This window comes from Mesocricetus auratus, unplaced genomic scaffold (genome assembly GCF_017639785.1).
Source record: "Mesocricetus auratus isolate SY011 unplaced genomic scaffold, BCM_Maur_2.0 Super-Scaffold_100014, whole genome shotgun sequence".
NCBI classification, from domain to species: domain Eukaryota; kingdom Metazoa; phylum Chordata; class Mammalia; order Rodentia; family Cricetidae; genus Mesocricetus; species Mesocricetus auratus.
This window is the reverse complement of record NW_024429197.1, coordinates 50,859,727-50,879,306: the sequence shown is the minus strand read 5'-3', so window position 1 is coordinate 50,879,306 and position 19,580 is coordinate 50,859,727. Positions and strand designations below refer to the sequence as shown.

Below are 19,580 nucleotides of genomic sequence, written 5' to 3'. Positions count from 1 at the left end.
ACAGAAAATATGGTGACCTTTGGCGATATGACAGCTAAATGCAAGAAATAAATAAAAGGAAACAAAAGATGATCCTATTTTTGAAGAAGCTGCTGCTCTCACAAATGCAGCACTGTCAGCATAGCCCAGTGCTACGGAAGGAGCTCTTGGAACGAGGGCCCTCATCCACCAAATGTTTAGGAATAAAATCCAACAAAGCAACAGGGTTCAATGCAAAATCCTATAAGAAGAATAAGTGAACAAAAAAACTTCTATTGGAAGTTCTCTTCCACTCCAAAAAAAAAGGAAGAAAAAAAAGCAAAAGGAAAGAAGAAAACCAGAACTAGCCTCCAAAGTAAATTAAATATCCATATGCAGCCATTTGGATGGATTTCCTTTATCGTATATGGTTAGGAATTTGAGAACTAGAACTTAAACCAGAAAGACATGCAAGAAACTCAACATTATTGAAGTAGGGAAAAAGAAAGACAAGGCTATCTTAGAAATGAAGATGAAGTTACAAGCTGCATGGAGCAAGTAAATTAAAGTAATATTTTCATGACATGCTACAGAGTCCCTGTTTCTGTCTCTCCACAGTCCACAGGTTGAAAGTCAATGCTAGCGATAGTATTAAGAGGTGGGCATTTGGGAGACTGACTGGGCTCTACACTTAGAATGGGATTAATGTCTTTAACAATGCTGCTTCAGGGCATCCATTTGTCCCTATGTTTCTTGTGTCATTTGAGGGTACACAGACTTTTGACTATTAATAATGGGGCCTTCACCAGATAACAAAAACAAGCCAGCCCGTGGGACTTGTCTGTCCTTAAAATACTGGGAGAGATGTGTCTCTATTTATAAATTATCCAGTCTTTTAGTGGTTTTTTTTTAGATCTAAAGAAGTGTTTTGTCTGAGTGTTTGTGTGTCACGTTTACGCATTGCTAGCAGAGACCAGAAAAGAGCACTGGACTCCCTGGGACATGAACCACCATGTGAATGCTGAGAACTGTACTATGACCCTCCAGGGCGGCTAGGGTACAGTCTTCACCTGCTGAGACTATTCCTCAGGGCTTAACTACTTTCCAGAACAGTCTAAAGAGATTACACCAGAGGTATGGAAAATAACTTAGGAAATAAAAATGGGTAAAGAAAGAAGAAAAGAGAAGTCGGAGAGAAGAGATGGTAAAGAAGACCAAATGTCCAAACAATTGGAGTCTTTACAGAAAGCAGATAACAACAACTATGGAGCATAGGTGAATGTTCAAAGTATAACCATGAAAAGTCCTCCAGAAATAGCAGCACTTTAAATCTATACACTGAAAGCCCCTCCATGTACACAGTGATATAGCAAAACTACACTTCAAGAAGAAACAAACAAAAACTACACCAGTAACAGAGGAATTTAATGTCACTTCATACTTAGAATCTAAGGCTTAGGTCAACTAGGCAAATAATCACTATAGAGATTGTGGATTACGATGAATTCTGTATATGCTATATTATGATTACATCAGACTCCATATCCTTATAATAGAAAATAATGCTTTTTCTTAAGTACGTATTCAACTACTCATGAAAATTGCTCATTTTAGTTCACAAAAAGCTTAACAAATCAAAAACATTTTAAACAACTTCTGTTTAGAATTTTGAGATAATAAATTATTAATAAAACAAAGAGATAATTTCTCTAATTATAAAATATCCTATTAAACAAGTTATAAGTGTAAGATAAAATCAAACAAAAATTATGGAATTTCTAGTTCAGTGTATTGGCACATGCCTGCAATCCCAGTGCTCACAAGACCGGGTGGGAATGTTGAGAGCTTAAATTGGATTCCCTGGGACTGGAGTTACAGAGAGTTTTGAACCATGATGTGGGTATTAGGAACCAAACACAGGTTCTCTGGAAAAACAGTCAATACTCTCGACCACTGAGTCATCTCTCCAAACTTGGAATTAATTTTTGACCCAAATGAAGTTTCAAAAGTCATAAAAGACTGTCTTTATATACTTGTATAAAATGAGAGATGACATCTTCAGACCATAAATACATAATAAATCCAAAATACATAAAGAACTCCTATAATTCAACAAAACCTCTAAATAATCCAATGCTTAAATGGATAAAGACACCTTTCAGAGATACATAAACAGTCAATAAACAAGAAAAAAAATAATCAGCTTCATTATTCAGCAGGGAAATGCAAAAATGAGATGCTGCTTCACACTTCCTGGGATGACTGTGATTTTAAAAGAAAAGTAACAAGTGCTAACAAGGATGTGGGGAAGTTGGAGTCTCCTATGCATCATTAATAGAAATGGTGCAGCCGCTCTGATTTAATGGATCATTAGCAAACTATAGGACCCAGCAGAGCTGTATTTAAGAGTACTAGAACTGCGACCTCAGACTGGTGTGGGTGCATGATGTTTCTAGAGATTGTACTTAAAGTAACCAAAAGATAGGCATTGTTCATGTCTTTCTACAGATGGATGTGCAATTACAATGGAATATTCCTTAACTATAAGAAAGGGCTGAGGTGCTGATGAATAGTACAATGAACTGACCCTTGAAAACATATGCTAAGTGAAATGATCTCGACATAGAAAAACAAATATTGTTAAGATGGTAAATTATAGGAGGTACCTAGAATGAGCAAATTTATGGAGATACAAAGTAGGAAGAGATTACCAGGGATTGAGGGGACGGATATTAGGAAGTTAACATTTGATAGAAACAGTGTTTACACTGAGATTTATACTGTGACAATAAAAAATTGTGGGGCATAGGACATGGTAGTAGTTACCCAATGTTACAAATGCATTTAATGCTACTGAAGTACATCCTTACAAGCAATGAAAGTTATTATATATATAATTAAATGCTATATAATACACATATTATATATATATACTGAAGTACATCCTAACAAGCAATAAAAGTTATTATATATGCAATATATATGATAAGATATATATATCACTATTTTTAAAATAAAAAAGAGCATGGGAGGACACTCCATGACTTAAATGCAATAGAAAATACACAAAACTGCCTCAAAGTGCTCTCTGTAGCTTGAAGGCAAAGAATCCAGCATAAGCTATGTTAAAAACAAGCAAGCAAACAGGCTGCCAGTACAAAAATAGGCAAAAAAAGAAAAAAAAGAAAAAAGACTAACCTCCTTTCCTGGCTGTAAACCTTGGGAACCACAATAGTTATTCATCCAGCAAGATATGCACATTGGTGCAGTAGTGACACAAATGTCTTAGGGGATGACCAATGGCTGTCTCCTTGGTTTTAAGGCCTGGTACTCTAAACCTGGTCAAGAGCCCGTGGCTGTGGAGAGGTCGCAGACCACCCCCTCCTGGGCTTCTACTAATCGTCTTTTGCTAAATTGATACAGTATCTAACTGCCTTCTAACTACTTATCCTTATGCCTATAAAGGAGTCCATCTCTGAACCTTCATCGGAGCAGCTTCTTTTGTACAGTGGACAAAGACCGATACTGAGGACCACGGAAGGTGAAAATGTAAAGAGCAGGTGACCGTGGAGTGCTCATCTGAACTGTGACACGTACATCACTCTCTTCCCCCCAGAGGTTCAAAGACATTGCAGAAGAAGATGCAGGAAGATTGTAAGAGTCGGAGAACAGGGAGAATAGCTGCGAAAAAGCCTCTTTTGGAGAAGACGCAGCTCCACTCTCGAATTCTCAACAGCTGTGGATGCATACACATGACCTACACAAGATCAATCAAGCAAGAGTTCTTAAACGGTGCTACTCTTAGGTGAGAAGCTACAGGTAGTCAATGACTGCTGTGGGAAAATCAGCTTTCACTAGAGGCTGGGCCCTTGTCAGATTGCCCATTGTATAGTGGACAGACCAACATCAACATGCATGTGAGCAAAAGTATTCGGACTCAGTAAGTTTCTGAGGGTGTGTGTGTGTGTGTGTGTATGTGTGTCTGTGAGGGTGTGTGTGTGTGTGTGTGAGGCTGTGTGTGTGTCTGTCTGTGTGTATGTGTCTGTGTGTGTGTATAAGAAAGAGATATTTTTTTCTCTTCAATAGGTTTTCATGATGTAACCCAGACTGGCCTTGAACTCAGGAGCCTCTTGCCTCTACCTCCTGAGTTCTGGAATCAGGAGTGCATTACCACTTGTGTTATTACTTTTTGTGGTAATCTAATTAAACTGTAAATGACTGTAGTTTGCAAGTCATCTTGTTTACCTTTATAGTCCAAGAATGTTACTCTATAAATAACTGAATAGTAGAGACATGAATTAATTGGACTAGGAATTCCAGGAGCTTTTCATAATTAAAGAGAAACAAAAGTGATGCTGAAGAGATGCTCAACAGTTAAGACAATTTATTGCTTGCTCTTCCAGAGGACCCAAGCTCGGCTGCCAGCTGCAGTGCTGGGTGGCTTACAAACCCCTGTCACCCCAGCTCCAGGGAATTTGACACCCTTTCCTGGCCCCTGTGGGCCCCGGCACACAAGTGGAATATATACACCTACACATAAATAAAAGAAATCTTTTAATGGGGGAGGCAAAAGTCCAAGAAGGTCAGAGGAGAGTTCAGGAGAGTGGTGTACGCTGAGCTGAGAAGGACGAGGAGGATGCTAAGGGTAGAAGGGTGAACTAAGAACACACTTCTGAGAAAAGAGGGCACTGAGAAGCCCATGTTTTCCTGGCTATCAAGCACTTTCCCTTCTGCTGTCAGAGACTCCAAGGTGAAAAGTGTTCTGACTTTCAGTTGTTGTCCCACTGCAAAGCTGCAATGAAATTCCCGTCCTTCGGGTGATCAGTCAAGAACTTAAAAATTGAATATTGGTGGATGCTGGCAGTGCACACCATCAGTTCCAACACTCGGAAGGCAGAGGTGGGTGGATCTCTGTGAATTTGAGGCAGGTCTACAGAGCTAGTTCTAGGATAGCTAAGGCTACCAAAGAAACCCTGTCTCAAAAAACCTCACCCAACAGAATAGACCAACCTGAAGACAGAATATCTGAGCTTTAAGACAAGGTAGATGAACTCAGGTATTCAAGCAGTAGTGAAGACAATAATCAGAATGTATGGACATAACATATGATATCTATAGAACATCATAAAAGACCAAACCTGCAAACCTAGGCAAATTGGACAAGTTCAAGCCAAAGGCATAGAAAATGCGTTCAATGAACTCTAAGGATAAAACTTCCCAAATCTAGCAAAGACAAGACTGTTTAGACACAGGAGCCATTCAGAACACTAAACCAACAGAACCAGAAATGATTTACCCAACACTATCTTAGTTAAAACACTACGCACTCAGAACAAAGGAAGAATGCTGAAAGCTGCAACAGAAAAGGCTCCAATCACATATAAAAGCAAGATCACTAGAATAATGGCAGATTTTTCAATAGAAAGTCTAAAGTCCAGGAGGGCACAAAATGCCCCATCTCAAACTCTAAAAGGTGCTATTCCACATGACTTCAATCAGCAAAGTTACTCATCTCATAGCAAACAGGAATCAAGGGCATCGAGGGATTAAAGACAACAGAAACTATCCAAGGGCATACCAGAGTGACCTACTCTCTCAACCTAAACACCATCTACTAATTTTTACCACATCTTGATAATTCTTTAAGATATAAATTCATCAGTGGATTAACCCACTCACAATTAAAGCCTCCTAAGTTACCTCCAAGGGCTCACAGCTGAACATTGTTGAATGGTCACAATTTTCACACACGAGTTCTAGAGGATATTTAAGATGGAAGCTATAGCCATGATCAAAGAGGCAGGCTTCACACCCTGACAGACTGGCTCTGTCTTGTCCCTTCAGCAGCATGGATAGTCTGAAACTCAGAAGAGAAACAAAATTGGAGCTCCCTCTAAGGAGCTATTCAATCAGGACCTCGTGCTTTTTAAGTCTTCCATCCAGAATAACTGCCCTCTAATTGGGAGCTGCAGTTCTGTTTCCCAACCCTGGTCATGGTTGAGTTCACTAGGTAGAGGGTAGGAGAGGTTGGCAGGGTGTGGAGAGAACATCTGACCCAAACTGGTCCATCAGAACTGCTTCTCCAGGTAGCTTCAGCCAGACCTGCATTAGCTCCCAGGGTGGAAGGAGCTCTAGGAGGCAGAACAGCCATCTTTCCAACTCACGGAGGATGCAGAGCTGGCCAGTGATGGCACATGCTTTAATCCCAGCACTTGGGGGTTGAGATAGGTCAATCTCTGTGAGTTAGAGGCCATCCCGGTCTCAGAGCAAGTTATAGAACAGGCTCCAAAGCTACACAGGGAAAAACCTATCTTGAACTCCCCTACACACACTTCAAAAAAGAGCAAAAAAGAAACAGAAGAAGGAGAAGAAGAAAGAAAATAAACTAGTCAGTAAGCAGGGAAAGAATCAATGTAGAGAATTTGTAGTAGTGGCCATGTGAGTGTATAGCAACGCTTGTCCCCTATGCCCAGCTGCAGGCTGGCTCCCCCCTCTGTTCCATATCCCGTTGTTTTGTCACATAGGAAGGAAACTTCATAGGAAAGCCCACTATATTTTCCTGTCTTATGTCATTTGGGCTGAGCTTTAAAAGCATATACCTGACATTTGTCTGTGGGTGTCTCTTTTTCCATCAGTTGCTAGGTGAAGCCCCTCTGATGACACTTGGGCTAGGTACCAACCATGTTTGTCTTTCTGGGTCTGGACTGCATCACTCAGGATGATCTTTTCTAGTTCTATCCATCTGCCAACAAATTTCCTGCTGCCATTGTTTTTAACAACTGAGTATTACTCTATTTCATAAATGTACCTCATTTATCCATTTTTTGGTTGAGGGACACCTAGGTTGAGGTTGGAGAATCCTGAGGAAGAAGGGGAAGAAGGATCATAGGACACAGTAGTATCAAGGGCACCACAAGAAAACTCACAGAACCAACTTACCTGGGCTCACAGAGACTGAACCAACAACCAGGGAGCCTGCATAGAACTAGAAACTCTACATATATGCTACAGTTGTGTAACTTGGTTCTTTTATGGGACTCCTAACAGTGAGAGAAGGAGCTGTCTCTGACTGTGTTGCCTGCTTTTAGGAACCTTTTCTGCTACTGGATTGTCTCATCCAGCCTAAATAGGAGCGGGGTGCCTAGTCTCACTGGAGCTTGATATACCATGGCTGTCTGATATCCATATGAGGCCTACCCTCTTCTAATGAGAAACAGTGTAGGAGGAATGGATGGGACAGGGGTGAGGAACTGGGAAGAGGAGAGGGAGGGGAAACTTTGTGGGGTTTTTTTCAAAGACAGGGTTTCTCTGTATTGTTTTGGAGCCTGTCCTGGAACTCGCTCGGTAGACCAGGCTAGTCTCAAACTCACAGAGATCCGCCTGCCTCTGCCTCCCGAGTGCTGGGATTAAAGCCGTGTGCCACCAATGCCCGGCTGAGGGGAAACTTTGATTGGAATGTAAAAGAAAAAAAATTAAGATGCTTCTACCTATACCAGTTTGATCTGCTTATTGCAAGTAACAACAAATTCATGGAAAAAGGAAGAAATCTGGCTATTTTGTTTAAGAGCCAAGAATTCCAACTTTTAACAGTAAGTAGGTTTCATTTAGTGTTCTTGAAGAACAAAGGAAAACATACCGCCTTTAGGGAAATAAATCATTAAAAGAGTCATTGGCACATGGAAGCCAATGAAATACTAGCAAGTTGGTTTTGACAGTTTAACTCCAATCAGCTGGTTTTTATTTTTAGTCACTTCTTTGATATGTTTTCCTTTCATTTACTATTATTCTTCATAAGATAACTATTTGTTAACATATGACCTTACACATCTTATATTTTCACAAGATTGTGTTTAAACTTTCAAAGTTAAAATAGACCTTATCAGACCAGATGTCTTGACTTGGATTTTTTTAGGTCAGTAAAACCCATGTCACTTCTGTATTTAATCACGTTGTCCCTGTTCATCGCCTAAAGGAGGTCTTGCCAGCAACAGATCAATACTTACATGAAGACTCGGGTCAGAACAGACCAAGAGATACGAAGGCCCCCTTTTCCTGAGGAACCGCCATTCTGGCAGAGCTGTGAGCATGGAGGTATGATGTGGTCAAGACTGAGAGGAAGCAGGTTCTGTGTTTGGAACCTACAGAGTAAGATGTAACCAGGAAAGTGCAGACTCACTTACAGTAACTTCAACGCCAAAGTGATGCTGAGTTACAGGCAAATAACAAGTAGATTCTAAAATATAATTGCTTCTTGGCTTTTAGGCAAAGATCAAGTATGACTCTAAAATACAAAGAAAATGCACAGGATGAGAAAGTTCTCATTTATTCAGTACTTACATACTGTATACTATTATGGTAATTGCATTGCCATATGAGATTTCATAATAACCTTGAAAGCAAGAAATAATTTTTTTCATATGTGAGAGAAATTGGATCACTGAGAATTGTATAATTTGCCACAATCACAAAGTAGGCACAGCCAGGTTGAATCCCTGTAAGTCTATTTCAAGATCCACACTGTCACTACACCTCATGACCTTTATTCATTTTCATTCACTGTAGGTAAAGTACTCTACCAGTCTGGATGTGTGAGGTCCTTTTACTTCTCTAACATAAACCATACCACCCTTTCAAGAACAGCTAAAGGGGTCTCCTAACTGGTTTGCTTTTGGTGAACCCTGACTCACAGAACATCTTCCTAACAAAGTCACAGTGGCTTCCCAAAGCCAATTTCAGCAAGGGAAAAGGCTTCCAGAACGATAGGAAGCCATCCCAAGGTCCTATCGCCCATCAGCTCTAACTGTCCTCTGCACCTTCTGTCCTTGGTGCTAGCCCGCTGTCGGCCTCCTCACTGCAGCTGTCAAATGGCTTTGTTATTATTAGCTGAAAGCCAAAGAAGCTGAAAGCTGTATTGTCTCACACACACACACACACACACACACACACACACACACACGTCAACATGTTCTGAAAACTAGCGACATCTGATTTTCACTCTTTGCTGCCTTCTGTTCCTCCGACTTTGACAGATTTTAATGAGACAAATGGTAGATGTAGATTTCCTTTCTCTGCTTCTCCCGATGCCACCTCTCAGGAACTCACTTTCTGTTGCTACCCTTTGCAATATGGCAAAGTCAAGAGAGCAAGCTGCTGGTTGCTGAAGAATATACCTTTGGCCAGAGGGTAAACTCAGCAGCATTTCCCAGCCTCCTCGACACTGACCTTACCTCCACCTTTCAGTACTGACCAGGCACATGTAGAAACACAGATAACAAATCATTCACTAAAAAGAAAGGGGACTTGGGATGCGACTCCATGATAGAGTACACACTTGACATGTGTACAGACCTGGGTTTGATGTACAGCACTTCAAAAACCAAATAACACACACACACAAACAAAAAGAACAAGCAATAATTACAACAAATGAACTAACAAACCCAAATAATTAGTGCTTCCAGGGTCCTGCTTTCCTGTGTATGAACCTGTGAAGATGAGCTCCGCACAACTGAGGTCAAGCCTCCACAGGGAAGCTCAGCCAAATTAGCAGATGTGTTCTCAATCCAAATGCCCAGGAGGAAACTCAGAGCAACCACCATTTACTGAGTACTATCTTAGTTTGCATTTTGTTGTTGTAATAAACACATGACCAAAACCCACTTAGGGGAGGAGAGGGTTTATTTCATCTGAAGGTTACAGTCCCTCACAGAGGGAAGTCAGTGCAGGTGCCCAAGGCAGGAACCTGGAGGCATGAACTGAAGCGAGACCACAGAGGAACTCTACTTAATGCCTTGCTTTCCCTGGCTTGTTCAGCTTGATTTCTTATAGCGCCCAGGCCCATTTGCCCAGGGATGACACCACCCAAAGTGCATCAATTAGTAATCAAGACAATGCCCTAGACATGCTGTTGTGCCCAAATTCTGAACCCCAAAATCACCAGAGGCCCATTTCGATGCAAAAGCAAAGAGTCTTTTATTGTAGATGTTTAACGAGCTAACCCCATTAGCTAGGGCCTTTCACCCCGCCACCATGGTGAATGGCTGGAGAAAGACCCCAAGCAACCTCGAGGCAGGGACCTTAAAGGGCAGCATAAGGGGAGTGTCTAGGGGTATGAAACAGTCTCAGGATTGGTGCGCTTCCAGGTTTGGGTGACCTGCCCTGTGTTGATTGGTCAACTGGTTGTTATGGCCCTCCCAGGGTGGTTGCTATGTTCTGCTCGTCACTGTTGTGCACTGTCCATAAAGCACACCCAGAGCCGTAAAGCATGGCCCTGCCAGCTAACTTCTGATTGGTTCCTTGCCACAAGGAGGGCATCTGACCTTAATGACCAGGACAGGAGCGGCAAGGTCATGCAAGCACATGTTAGCCTGTAATGGCTGCTAAAATGGGGGACTGGTCACTACAATGCCAACAGGGCTTTTGATGAAGGCAATTCCTTAGGTAAGGTTTTGTCTTCCCACATGACTATAGTTTGTGTCAAGTTGACAAAAACTACCAACATAAGAATCATCCAAATATGATACCTAAGCCTTTGAGATGAGGCCGCCTTGTGTCCCAAGCTATGTTTCTAGTGCATAGGGAATTTCCATGAAAAGTTTGGGAAATTCTTTTTCTGGGCAGACCTACAAAGCGGTTATAACCACCTTCATCTCCTGCAATCTTTTACCATTTCAATTTAGGAGTTCAGGTTTTGAAAGTGGCTAAAATGAAGGACCTCTGAAATCCTGAATCATGGAGGAAAATTCAGAGCCCAGGGAAAAGCAATAATGCACAATTACTCTGTGGTAAAGGAACATTGTGCCCTGCAAACCTGAACAGTGCACAGGAGACCCAGAAGGTGAGCTTATCTCAAGTGATTCTGTGGTGGGGTTTTCAAATGGTACCATGCTCAGAGGCCAGATGGGACCCAGTTCATCACCAACAGATAAAGGCTGGAGAGCCCTCCTCCCACAGCCATGATGCTATTTCCAAGAGTTTCTCACTGTGTGCACATCTTCTATGAGAAAGTAAGAGAAGGGAGAGGAGGGGGTTCTGAAAGACCACACTTTATTAGAAAGACTAGGCTAGATAGAAGACTCAATGGGAAAAAATGCCAGCATGGAAAACATAAGGACATGACTTCCATCCCCAGCCCACATGTGGAAGAACTGAACTCGAGGACATGAGCTCCAGAACTGGGGAAGTGGAGAAGGGAGGATCCTAGGACTTGCTGACCAGCCTACTTAGCAAGTTCTAGGCCAGTGAGAGACCCTGTCTCAATACTAATAACAAAAACATAGGTAGAGCTTGATGATCTATATCCACGGACCTGTGGACTCCACATGTAAGCACACATACCAGCACAAAAAAAATCATCATAAAAAGACAGGCTATAATTGGGCAGTGGTGGGCCTTTAAATACAGCACTTGGGAGGCAGAGGCAAACAGATCTATGTGAGTTCGAGGCCAGCCTGGTCTACAGAGCAAGCACCAGGGCAGGATCCAAAGCTACACAGAGAAATCCTGTCTCAAAAGACACATACGTGTGTGTGTGTGTGTGTGTGTGTGTGTGTGTGTCTGTGTGGGTGGGTGTGTGTGTTATACAATATTGTGGTAGTACTTGATATGCAGGTCATTCACATTTCTTACCTAGATATTGCTAAAAAATTGCTAATCAAAACTGAAGAAGAAGACTCTAGGAAAAATGTGACCAACTGATTTCTTTCTAAAATGCTAACCTCTAGGGATTGCCATTTAACTTTACAATTGCATTGGACATGACCAACTTCAAAATGCATCCCCAAATTTTTGCTGAGGACATTTTCTGAAATCCTTAATTTTTCCTACATTTTCTCCATGACTCTATGAACATTATTGATGCAGTCTGATGAAGATGTTCCCTGTTGCTTTGAGGTTCTAGACATTAACAATCAGAACCTGTAGGCTGGGGCATAGTTATCAACCCCTGTCCTAGTTACTGTTCTATTGCTGTGAAGAGACACCATGATCAAGGCAGCTCTTATAAAAGGAAGCATTTGATTGGGGCCTGTTTCTATGCTTCATGACAATTGCTAGAGCTATAGCTGAGAGCTATACATCCTGATCCACAGGCAGCAGGGAGAAAGAAGGGATATTGCATGGGGCTAGGCCTGTCATGGACTTTTGGAACAGCCTCCCCCCCAGTGACACACCACCTCCGATAGGGCCACAACTCCTAACCCTTTCCAAATAGTTCCACCAACTGAGAAACAAGCATTTAGAAAACAAATGGAAATCACTCTCGTTTAAACCACCATATCCCCTTCATTCTTCAAGCAAGGTGCTCCTCCTGCATCTTGGGAAGCACATGACCCTCCCAGATTCTGATGGACTTCTCTCTAGTTTGTATTCCTTAATTCAGAAGAAAAGAAAGAAGCTAAGAGTTCTGTTATTGCTCATTGCTGTACAGCATGACACAAGTGTCAGATCTTCTCTTCCCATGTCGTCTTCTAGCCCTGATATAACTTCATCCCAGGCTTTTTTAAACACAGGGATATTCTTGGGAGATCTACTCTTCTTTACAGCTATTTTGGTCATAACCGCTCTTGCCACAAGTGGTGTATAGTCATGTTAAATAGGCATTGTCTTTGGAGAGAGTCAGACAGAAAAGTTCCTGGCACTCTGTGTTTTGGGATTTTGATCCGTTTAGCCAATGACCTTTGGAGCAGCAAGTCTTAGGGCATGGGCTTGTCCGCGTACTTAACAGCTTAAGAGCTGAGGGAGAGGGGTCCTGTGCTCTCTTGCTTTCATGCTCTCTGGGGTGGTCAGAACCAGGAGCGGTTGGTCCCCTGGACAGAGAGGCAGGTCACAGCAGCTGGATCACAGTAACATCTAACCTGTTCTGTATCACTGAGTATTATCCCTATCTTATACCTAAACAAAAATTTGAGACCCTTTAATAGACTCTCATGGGTTCAAGTAAAAAGTAGCACCCAATGTGGGGCTTTAACCCATGACTCTGAGATTAAGAGTCTCAGGCTCTACTGACTGAGCTAGTGAGAGAGGGTGAGTGTTTGGTACCCAACTGTGGGAGACTGACCATGATCAGGTGGGAAACTGCACTGCCCCGGGTTGGCAAAAAATAATATACAGCCAGAAATGCAAGCGACACTGTTGTTCCACTTTGTCAGATCTATAAAGAAGTCTGAGAGAAAAGAAGAGAATTTATGCTAATGCACATGTTTAAAGGCAGCAATAACCCAAATTTGACCAACTGATATGGCTGAGCCACAATCTTAGTTTCTGAATATTCTAAGATTCCTTAAGAGGACAGTTGAAATCATTCCTTTTTTTTTAAAGTTCACAGTTCTCGCTATATAAAAATAAGAAATGTTAAACCCTCATGCTTTCATTAAAAAATAGTTCCTCAGGAAAAATACTCTCTGAGAAGAAGACAATATTGGGTTGAGTTTAAAAATATAGATACATGCACGCACATGCGTGTGCACGCACGTACACACACACACACTGTGTTTATCGCTGGATGTGAACAAAAGAACTGCCTTCAGCAGAGTGTTAGTGAGCTGCTAGTATGTGATCAGCCTCAATATGGGGGGAGGTACCAAATACCTGACTTCAGAGCCCAGAAGGACTTAAACTACTAAAAAGAGATTAGACATTACACAAATAAGTGCCCCATCTTATATTATGGGCATAAATATCACAAAGAAGCTCAGAGAAGTTGGGGTGAGCATGAAATGAAAAAATTCATCCCACATTGTCCTCTTCAGAAAAACTAGGACTCCTCTTTTGTCTTCTATTGACCATTCTGAGAAGGCCGTAGTAAAGGAACTTCTTACACTTTGAATAATTACCAGTTCCCAGTGTCTTTGAGAACAAAAGCTCATAGAATTGCCCTACTTTGGTGTTAGTGCTAACAGAAACTGACTTACGAAGGGAGTGCACTCACTTGAAGAATGGATGACTTCGGGAGAAGCAAAGGATGGGTGAAGGATGCTTCAGAAGATGAAGGGGCTCCTTGGCAGTGAAAGCACAGACTCAGAATGTGGATAGGGCCAAAAATGGTCCTGAGATTTAAAGGCAGGCCTGGTTGGAAGACAGAGAGTCATGTGGCTCCTATATAACATCAAAGGTGATGTGCGCTTGTTCAAAAGTACTCACATCTTGTCAAATTAAAAAGCTTCTGCATAGCAACAGAAATGGTCAACAGTGTGGTTGGGAGGAGGCATATAGATATTAAATGAGAGAAAATATTTGCAAATCATGCATTTGGTAAGGAGTTGATATTAAAAGTTTAAAAGCAGTTGCATCAAGACCAAGGAAACGACCACATTAGAAAATGGACTAAAGAAATGAACACTTACTTTTTCAAAATAAAATATACCAACACATGAGAAGTGCATAACATCAGCAGTAATTAGTAAAAGACAAATTACAACCACAATTCGACATCTCTACACATCTGTTCAAATAGGTATTATCAAAAATGATAAGAAATGCATTTGAAAGAATTGTGGAGGAAAGGAAACCCTTGTATAGTGTTAATCAAAATAGAAAATTATACAATCATTATGGAAAACAGTATGAAGATTCCTCAAAATACATGGATAGAAGTACCATATGATCCAACCATCTCGCTATTGGGTATACATCTCAAGGAAATAAAATCAGCATGCACTCCCTGCCCTCCTATGTTCATTGAATCATTATTCACAGGTCACAATACAGAATTAACCTAAATGCCCATTGGATGATGAATAAAGAAAGCACATACACACATGCACACAAACACATTCTTTAGCCTTTTAAAAATAAGTCATGTCATTTGTGACCACAGGGACCAACCACAACATTATGTTATGTAAAACAAATCAAAGACAAATTCTGCATGATTTCCCTTACATATTGAAACTTAACAGTTGAATTCATAAAAGCAGGGACAAGAGTAGAAAGTAACATAGACAGGGGGTATAAATATTGTTCAAAGGATATAAAATTTCAGTTAGACAGGATAAATAAGTTCAGAGATGTATTGCATAACATTACTGTAGCTAAAGCCAATGTGTTAAATTCTTAAAAATAGCTAAGTGATATATTTTAAATGTTCTCATCACCAAAAATATTAAGAGATAAAGCATATGTGTATTAATTCTGTTTATCTCTTCCATGAAATACACACATTATAAAAATATGCTATGTACGATAAATATATACAAGTTTTATAAAATAAAATGTAAAACAGAAGTTATTCGGTACTAATCTCAGTTATGCAGAATAAGTGTCCAAAGCTTTTGCCCTAAAAAAGCTCACTGCACTACCTAGGTCTGACTCTGTTTAGTTTCTCTGGTCAGATGAGATTGGGTACATTCTGAATAGTAGGACTCCCGACATCAAGAGATCTAGGATCTGTCCAGACTAAAATCCAGACAAAGATCCAGAAAAGGAAAGGAAAGGAAAGACACTAGATGTGAGAGGAAAATAAAAATTAAAAAGCTGATCACATGCACACACACGCCTATACTCATTTGTCTGATGTCTAGATCTACCTAGGATCTAAGTTTGCCTGAATACAGTGTTGGCAACAGAAGATGATTTATGCCCTCAATTAAGATGGTTAATTAAAACAATTGGCATCTGCCTCTGGTCACTGGACCAGCTTTACAAATTTGGTTCCTACCTTATCTATGAGACGCATATCTAGTACCTCTGCATGTAAGTGTTTCTGATTCAGTCTGTTGCTCTCTCTACCTCTTCCTGCTTTCTGACCACCTATCTGCAGTGGTTTTGTATTTTGTCCATTCTAACCAGGACATTCTAACTGGCCAGCTGCTCTTCTATAACACCATCTACCTTCATGGGGATTGATGTATGGTACCCCCTGATTGTAGACACCATGTCTGGACCACATCACTACCCTGTATGTTGAATACATCCTTTGACAACCACCTAGCTGAACTGGAGCACACTTTGGCTGTTGGTTCAGGTCGTTCTGTATGGTCAGCTTTGGAGTCAGACAGTCCTGAGTTCAAGTACTATATTTTACAATTCCTAGCTATACCACCTTAAAAAGTAGAATTCTCTGAGCTTTAGTTTTCTCATCAGGAAATGTTAAAAATGAAAAAAAAATATTGTCTCATCAGTCCACCTGGCAGGAGGACTGTAGTTTTCTTTTAGCACCTAAACCCAGGTCTGTTTCTATAACTTCCACTCCAGTTGAGGGAGTGGTGGGAATGGAATTAGAGAATGAGGACGAAAGAGGCAGCTTATAACCGCTTCACAGGTTCTGTGCTAACTAGATACTGCTCTGACTGGGGAGGGGGACAGGCTGAGCGCAGAAACCGAAATGCTGTTCCCTCCTTCGCAAGAAGACCCCGCCCTGTCATCCCCACCTTACCCAGATATCAGCAGTTCCAAAGGAGCCAGAACTTCCATTGTGCCCTGTCATTGCTATGAGAGAGTAGGGTTTGACTGATTTCAAATGTGTGTTCCTTTGGCATGCCATGGGCTCTGAATGACACCTCCATATCTACGTCCATACATTTTTAAAGGCAGGATATCACTTTGCAGCACAAGCTGTCCGTGAACTCACAGCAACCCTCCTGTCTCAGCTACCACACACACATACACACACACACACACACACACACACACACACACACACGGTGAAGCCTATGTTTTAAAAGCACATTGCTTTCCATTCCTTTAAGTACCCTGCCATTTACCAATCAAAAGCATGTGGTCATTTCCCAGAATGTGTAGCGACAGAAGTCACTCTCTGAATCGATTTTCTCCTTTCCTGACTCTAACAAGTCCAAACTTCTAAGCTCGGAGCAGAATGTGCCCCTTGATCTGGTTCATGTTACTTGACCCCGTAGCTTCAGCTGAGTCTACCCTCCCAACCTTAAGCTCTGCCAAAATCTTGCATCTATTCTTGCCTTCCTGGGGTCTTGGAATAGTCATTGTCTCCGTCCTTTGCATGTGCCGTTTTGTCTCGCTTCCTTCCCTCCCCTCAGATCTTTGCCTGCCAAGCTGCTATTCAAACTTAAAGACTCATTCATTTCCCCTGGGGAGTCATCCTTTCTTCCCAAGCCTTGGCTAGGTACATTCCCCTATGTTTGTGGCACTTAAGCCATAGTATAAACCTGTGGATGGTCTGCCCCCTCCAGACCCTTGCTACTTGAAGTGTTATACTGACAGAATCTCCAGCCCACCTCACACCTACTGAATTCAAGCTTTCACTTTAATAAGCTCCCAGGTGATTCCTCGGCTCATTGGTGTCTGAGGAACCTGCTTTACCAGGTTGACTGTGAGGGAACTTTAAAAGTTGTTGCTGCATTTCATCTCTCAACCTCCAGCAGTGATGTGGTGCCTGGCATAACACAGGAACTAAACCTGGGCACTGTGCCGGAACCTGACCACCATGGGGCATGGGTTTCTCCTCTCTGGGAAGGGTCAGAACCTGTTCCCAAGGAGGCCCTGTAGAACTCATGAGTGCGTGACGAAGCACAGCCCCAAGTCCCAAAGAAGCACAGGACCACTCCTCACCAGGCCCAGCACTCCTGCTTCATGGAGCCAGGCTCCATTCTTCTCCAAGCCCAGCACTTCTGGTTCATGGAACCCTGGGTTCTGTCATCAGCACCCTTTCTGAAGAACGGGATACCTTCATATAATCCATTGTGAGCATGTATGGAAAGGCACCCAGACAATATTTCTAGGATGACTACAGGAATAAAAGGACCTATATGAGCCAATGGGGAAGAGTAGCATGGGAGGCAAGGTAACCACACTAACTATGCTGCATTCTGACCCTAAAATCTGTGCGTGGTGTCTAATATGGTAGCAGGCTTGCTCTGTCTCTCTGTGTGTGTGTGTGTGTGTGTGTGTGTCTCTCTCTCTGTCTCTCTCTGTCTCTCTGTGTCTCTCTCTGTCTCTCTTGTCTCTGTCTCTGTGTGTGTGTGTGTGTGTGTGTTCTCTTTTGAGATAATGTCATACTGTGTAGTCCAGGCTGGCCATAATGAAGAGGGAAGAAGGAGGTCACAGTCTAAAAAGCAGATGAAGTGACTGCAGACACAGATATGTACCAGAGGAGGCCAGGAGCCCAAGAATGAGGGTGGCCACTAGAAGCTACAGAAAGTGAAGAAATAATCTCCCCGGAGCCTTCTTGAAACAACCCGGCCAGCCTGCCAGCACCTGAAGGTTGCCACCTACCCCCAAGAACTAGAAGAGAACAAATGGAAGTTATTTTAAGCCACCAAACTTGTAGTAATTTGTTATAGCAATTTTGGAAAATTCATGGGTTTTACACATTAATGCAAAATTCCTTTCCACAAGCCAGAAAATGTGATAACATCTGGCCTGCCCAAGCTGAATGAACTCCCACAGTCCCACACAGCCAAAAAAGGTTTTTATTTCCATCTGATTTTTTTCCTTAGAAAGTTCCAGAAAGAGACATACTCTCTTATAGATAAGAGGGAGCAAGAAATGGGTAATATCTTGATTTTCAAAAGATTCGGCCTTTTTCGAGCGCATTTCCTACTCTACACAAGAATGCTTTCCCAACGGCATCTCGGAGCCTGACACCCTGAGAGTGTCTGAAAAGCCAGAGTTTCCAAAGAACAACAATGAAGTTGTCATCCCGTGTTGATGAATCGATTGCTGGGAGCTCTGGAGTCTTGGTAGGGAAAAGCCAGGCATCACATCCGAGCCCTGAAAGTCCCTGGGGCCATCAATGCAGAAAACCAGGAGCTCCTATTAATAAATCAGTATCTTCCCAGAAGAACTTTAAGTTATTTTTATTATTGTTGGCCAGAGAGAGAGAGAGAGAGAGAGAGAGAGAGAGAGAGAGAGAGAGAGAGAGAGAGAGAGAGAGAGAGAGAGAGCCAGAGAGCCAGGTCTGTCTAGACCATGAAATCCACCTGACATTATGGTTCTGACGGACCATTTGAGCTTATCCCTTTGAAAGATCTCATTAAACGTGGCGCTCACAGCAGCTTTGAATTTTACATGGCATGAGCCTCCCTCTGGAGAGCTAACAATGGCTGAGATGCCAGAGGATCCCAAAAACCCAACAGTTTCCTTGGTGTGCACAGCTGAAGCTACTTTCTCAAGGCCTCCGCAAATCGCATTATTTTAGCTACGGGTAGCTGCTGCTGCACCCCCTGGAAGAGGTTTCTACTGAGTTTCCAACCCTGGAAACAAGCAGCAGGGGCTGCACAATTCTACCCAAGAAAGGGAATGCCCCTCTTACCTGCTTGGAGCCCCACTCTCTGTCTGAGGGCAGCCCGGAGGGGAGGGCAGTCGGCTGTTCTTTCAGAAGTTGGAGCCAGCCAAAGAAAAGCTGATCCAAGCCTCCAGGAGAAATGACAGCTTAATTCCTGTCCCCCAGCCGGGAAGCCTTGGCAGGGGTTAATTCATTTCCCCTCCGGCAGTTTCCTGAGAGAGTTTACACTGGTTCTTAGCTGTATGGACCCACTACATTCCCTGCTTGAGGCAGGGGGAGAGGCAAATGGAGTTACTTTCTGATTGTCCGGCCGGCCATGTCTTACTTTCTCCATCTCCAGAGATCAGTCAGGTAACCCACAGGGCCACCTTCAGGGATACCCAAAATAAACCAGCTTTGCCTTTGGCTTATCAAAGGCATCCTT

General features: G+C 42.2%; 1 long non-coding RNA gene across 3 annotated transcripts in view; it reads right to left on the bottom strand.

The window, feature by feature from the left end:
* Positions 1 to 19,296, bottom strand: part of LOC121144028 — a 32,780-nt gene extending 13,484 nt beyond the window's left edge. For all 3 annotated transcript variants that reach the window (XR_005881368.1, XR_005881367.1, XR_005881369.1), the window contains exon 1: positions 19,184 to 19,296. This is a non-coding gene — a long non-coding RNA (uncharacterized LOC121144028). The remainder of the gene's footprint in view (positions 1 to 19,183) is intronic.
* Between the last annotated feature and the right edge of the window lie 284 nt (positions 19,297 to 19,580).